At 34.4% G+C, this 6,160-nt stretch overlaps 1 pseudogene; it reads left to right on the top strand.

Moving 5' to 3' along the window:
• The first annotated feature begins 829 nt into the window (after positions 1 to 829).
• LOC116659512 lies at positions 830 to 2,443 on the top strand (annotated as a pseudogene).
• Positions 2,444 to 6,160: the final 3,717 nt, after the last annotated feature.

Below are 6,160 nucleotides of genomic sequence, written 5' to 3'. Positions count from 1 at the left end.
GACTAGAAAATTTATTCCTTCTAAGGACTGAATAATATCTGAGTGAAAGAATGGCAAAAATAAACATTTGTAAGTATACAATAAGATTTTCTCTTTTGTAATTTTAAACTAGAATATTAAATTACTTTTGTTTTACTTATAATTCTGAATTACAATTAAAAAAAATTCCCCCCTTTGGGATTTCTTAAATTTGATTGATTATTTCAATCTAATTTTATTTCATAAATATTTACCTTTTATTTATAGACATACCAAATGAACCGATATTTATTCTGCTCATTTTTTGAATATAGAGCTACTTAATATAAAGCACACAGATAAAAAACTACTTCCATATCCAAATCAAATTATGTTTCATTTTAATTACAAATGATAATGAAACAGTTATACCTTTTTGTACAGGTTTTAAACACATTTCAATGAAAATTCCAAAACGTTAAAATTAGTTTATTTATTTAGTGCATTATTTATACTCTGTTCACCAATCTGTTATAAATTTGTGTACAAAAAGGAGATTGTTTTTATTTCATACTCCCCAAATTTAAATTATTTACAAAGATTTTGTGGGAATAATATTTGCAGATCATACAATAAAAATAAACATCCTATAGATTTCATTTTAACTGGATGAATGGGAAACAAACACTGGCTGAATGTTACACTTGGGTTGCTAGGAGACCACACATTTTGTGATGTCACAGCTACTCAGGTTGAGAACCACTATGATGGCCTAGCAGTTTATGTGTGCAGGCCTGCCAAAGCAGCATTTGAAACTGCAGTGCTTAAACCATGCAGATTAGAAAAGGAGCTGTAGAAAAAGTTATTTGAGATGGCACATGTTTCTTCAGAAATTCAAGATGTGTCCTCTAAATATGGACCAATGGATTCAGGAAAGTACAGTAGATCTCTGTTATGTGATCAAACATTCTCTGGGGACTTGGACTTGAGGTCTATGATTGAAGAAAATGCTTTTCAGACATTGTGTGAAGAATCCTTGATAAAAAGACCATGTTACACACATTGTGTCTCTGAACCAGATGAAGATAATAATTTTCGTTCTCTGACATTTCCAAGAAAACTCTGGAAAATGGTTGGGAGTGACCAAATTCAATCCATCTGGTGGGATGATAATGGAACTTCCATAGTGATCGATGAAGATGTCTTTAAGAAGGAAGTTTTGGAAAGAAAGGCCCCTTTCAGAATATTTGAAACAGGAATTATGAAAAGTTTAGTTAAACAGCTTAACCTTTATGGGTTTAGTAAAGTGCAGCAGAATTTTCAAAGATCTGCTTCTCTAGCTGACTTCTTGGCAGAAGAAAAAGAAGACTCTGTTTTAAGCAAGGTATTCGAAAATTTTGTCACCACTTCGGAACTTATATAGAAAATTTTATTTTGTATATCAATCAATGTTAATATAAATGTAAATTTAGATTTTGAAAATTGTATAAAACTACTAATGCTAAAATATTTTATCTAAAAAATGAGGATAGTGTGTTAAGTATTCAAGATTATGAGAAAATTTGCTAGCAACTATGAATCTTATGAAAATGTAAATAAAGCTATAAGGCTGCTTTTTAAAAGGGGCCTTCATCGTTAATGCAAATGTTAAGGTTTTAAATTTGATGACAATATTATTTAAAAGTGTATTTTCCAAATAAGGAATTTCAAAAAAAAGTCAGCAATGTTCACATTTTGATGATATTATCTTTGTATAGTATGCATGAAATATGAGGTTTTATAGAGTAGGCTTATTTTAGTGTTGTATATTGTTTGAAATTATTACTAAAATCTTTCTCCTTTGTTTGTAGCTGCAGTTCTATCATAATCCAAACTTTAAAAGAGGCTGTCCCCAGATTTTAGTGAGAATAAAAAGAAGAGTTGGGATTAAAAATGCTTCTCTGGTATCTTCATTTGCTCAAGATTTCAACAAGAAGCACTATAAATCGGGGGTAATGTGGAAAATAATAATTCTGGTTTTGTGTCTGACACTAGAGGAGAAAGTGCATTTTTACCTTCTGCAAATTTAAACATGCCTCTAATAAGAAAGCCCTCTACTAGCCACATAATTGGTGATACAACTACCCCGATGAGAGGTGATTTTTCTCCTGCATCATCAATGTCAGTTTGACCACCAGAACCAATTGCAGTGGATCAACGTGCTATTTTAAATCATTTGACACTTTCCATGTGCACTCACAAAGCAGCTACACTGAAGCAAATAGCCGTTTTGTGAATTTCATTGCAACACAAATTCTACTTCTCAGTACAGCAACGTATCTCCCATACAGACCAATTATTTGGACTGATGGTTGATCCTTCTACTGTTCCAAATAGATATCAAAACATATCGGCCAAAGAAGGTCCTTTTTCTAAGTTTCAACCAGAGAGCAACCCATGGTTTCCAGTGCCAGTGATAGATGATACATCAGCTACATCTCATTAACGGCCAACTCATTAGCCAACTGCAGGTTATGAACGTCATCCTAAATACAACTGATCTGCCAGGGGACTACCAGATTATGCAGGATAACAAAGATTAAAATTGAATTTGGCAAATGTCAACAAATATCAGCAATTTTCTTATTTGAACAATAAACCTACATGTGTACCTTTATTTTCCTAGTTTTTTAAAAAATACTTAAGATTAAAGTGGGAGACTAAGTTACCATTTAAAAAAGGAAGAGATATTTGATTGATATGATCATGTGATAGAAAAATATGGGTGTAAATTTGAATAATTTCTTGTCAGGAAGTAGAGAAAATGGAAGAATTTGGGACAAAACTAAAACATGTATAGAGGGAAAAGTACTAACTGGCTTCTGGTTCATCCTGGAAAGTATTAATAGTGTTGTTAGGATATGTTGGAACACGAGATAAATGCAGGAACTGGCCCAGGTATCATGGTCTCTATTATGTCGTCCCTGGAATCATAAAGAACACATGATGTAGTCTCAGATGGCAAATTCAGCATGTGGTAGAATTTAAGAAGTAATTTTATCTATGATCTTCATTGTGCTGTTCTCAAAGCATTCCAATTGGTGCTTTCATATCCTCCCCTCAAGAGTCTACACTATATTTTCGGGTGAATTTTTATGTTGCTTTTATGTTGCAGACAAAAACAAGCTTACTGTCCTTAGGGTGGCACTTAATGCCTTTCCAACTCTAAGCCCACAAACTCAACATAGTTTAGTCATTTCTTTATAGATCTGGCATCTGTCTACCTTGGCATATCTTTATGTTTCACTGTATCTGGAGATACATCCAGGCAAATGCTTATCAAATATGTTAACTCCAAACTCACAGATTTTGCTCCAGCTCATCCTTGGATTTAGGATACCCTCCTTTTACCTACTTAGACTTTCCCAGTCTCAGCACAGAAACCACCTCCTCCAGATGTTCTCTGTCTATCCCCCTTTCCTGTCTAACTTGGGTACCAGCACAATAAGCACAGCACATGCCACAGGTTGCATTTTATTATTTAGTGAATGAAAAATACATGTTGACTTTAAGCAAAGTCTACTTTCTGAAACAACAATACTCTCATGGTTTTCAAAGTATTTCATTATGCTCTTTACTCTTCACCACAAACTAGATTGTTTCATAGCCCAAGGACTTGTCACACATGACAGTAAGTAGAGGTAGGTACAGGAGACCAAGTATTATTTTCTTCTTAATCCATGCCTCCAGAGGCCTAAAGCATTCGATTCTCATTTACTGGATATTTTCCTGACTCTTCCTCACCCACTACTCCAAAATAACTTCTTCTTATCCCAATACGAATAACTGTATTGCATTCTAATAAATTTACTTGTTAGAATCAGAGTTTGTCCACAAGGACAGTGCCATAGCAAACATTTAAAGAAGGTTTATACATCCCAAATAACTTGTGCCCCTTCTAACCTTCACACAGGAAGTACCTAACATGTACTAGCCCCTTACATGGGGTGGTCGTATTCAGTAACCAAATTGAAATCTAAAATGTGTGGACTAGAAGGAGTTGAGGGTGGTCAAATTAAAAATTTGTCCAAATGCAAGAATACCAAATTTCTGCAGATAGTAGGAAATATAAAATATTCATGGAAAACTTTGACTATTTTCCATTAATTTAAAATAAATGATGAAGAGTTTTCAGAATGTGAAATGCCCTGAATTGCTGGAAAAATTGTAGGCAAGGTCAGGGAGCTTAAGGCTTCTGCTCACAATCATGCAGCCATTTCAGCTAATAAGACTGGAATGGCAATATTGAGTCCTGAAAATGTGTCACCAGTTGTGAAGAAAGCCTTTGATAATCTGGAGAATGGGCAAAATGGTCAGGGTAAACTCTAGCCACATCCCACCAGTAAACCTTGACCAAGAGAAGAAAATAACTCACTTGCAGCTGAAGAACTGTGTCTTGACAGCAGTGGTTTTTCCTACTACAAAATCATCAAGCTTTAAATTTGTCAGCTGAACTCTTATGGTGGCTATATTTTTGTTTACATTAGCAGTCTGGGGTTCAGATGCACTGCTTCTGCAGCTAGTTTCCAGATCTCTTATCAGACAGTGTCTTATTATGATCATCTTAACACGGTTCTATACTGATAAGTCAAAAGCTACAGTTTACTTTCAAAATTAGAAGTCCTAAAGAAGAATATTGTTTGTTTGTCCATCTGTAGTTTTCAACCTGGGAAATCTAGACTATTGGCAAAAGTACAAGTGTTGGCTGGTGCTTTGAAAACTATACTCTGAGCTCTGTCCACTGAATTCTTCCCACTAAATACAACAAATCTGTCTACCAGTGTGTGTGTGAAGATGTATTGTTAAGCAGTAACTAAGTTTGTATTATTTAGTCATCAGTGAACTATTTTTCTTCATCTGGCAGGATCTCTGTGAATTAAGAGATCCATTGAGCCAGCAGAATTTCTTCAGATCAGGGATAAGTAAGTTATATTTCTCCCAGTATACTAATTGTTAACTCTTCACTGAAACACTAGTTGATGCTAGGTCCTAGCCACTGAATCCTTGAATTGGACTGATGCATACACTTTCTCCAGTCCCCTGAGCCCAGCACAGGACTGTGTCTCATTTTTAACTTAAGCTTATGTCTAAATTTTTCTTTCTTTTAATTCTCATTGTTGACGCAACATATCTTGGCTTTGAATACCCATTGACTAATTTATTGAGACTGACCCAATTACTTATTCACGTTCACCTAGAAATTGCAATAAAATTTCTTTCCTTTGACTACCTGGAGTAGAGTGAGCATAGTTATAATGTTGAAAGCAGTCCTCAGTCCTAATAATGCAGAACTTTTACACTTCTTTACCCAGCACTTGAGCAAGTATGTTTGTTGTGGATCGCAGGGATTATCCTCACATCCCCTAATGCAACCATGAGAAAACACCACATTGTTATCCAAAATCAAGTCTTTGTCAGTATTGCATTCCCACTGCCAAACAATTAAGAAGTGTATGAGTTCTGAGATTTACCATGCTGAGATATTTTTCAACCGAGCAAGTTCCTTTCTTGTAGATGCTGTCGGGGAAATGAGACCCTTGGTCAGAGACAGTGAACTTTATCACTCACAGCAAAAGCGGCCAGGGTTAAATTTTGTACCTATTCCCTAATCTCAGATGAATGCACAGTGTAAAATTTTGATGCCTACAGAAGAAGTTGGCTGTTATCAAGAAGAAAGTTTAAGTCATGGGCAAACACTAATTTTATTAGTATCTTTATGTATTATTTATTAGAATCACTTATTTATTAGTATCTTTACCTAGGATAAATACATCAAGACTGAAGTTTACTTGCTGCAAAAACAATCATGAGAAATATCATGGAAAAAATGATCATTGCCTTTCCATTTTTCCTTCCAATTTTATTGAGATATAATTGGCATAAAACTTTGTGTAAGTTTAGGTGCACAGGAAAGTGATTTGATTTACATGCATGATGCAATAAATATCATAGCAACTTTAGGAGGAATTCATTATCTCATTTAGATACAATATTAATTATATACAATTTGGTTTTTGGTTGTGATGAGAAATCTTATTGACTACTCTCTTAACAACATTCATATATAACATAAATCAGTATTAATTGTACTTATATATTAAAATGTGAACTCCCTAGAACACGTTTATTTTATGGCTGGAGGCTTGTACCTTTGAAGTGCATT

Source organism: Camelus ferus, chromosome 24 (genome assembly GCF_009834535.1).
Source record: "Camelus ferus isolate YT-003-E chromosome 24, BCGSAC_Cfer_1.0, whole genome shotgun sequence".
Taxonomy (NCBI): Eukaryota; Metazoa; Chordata; class Mammalia; order Artiodactyla; family Camelidae; genus Camelus; species Camelus ferus.
This window is presented reverse-complemented; position numbering and strand designations above follow the sequence as displayed.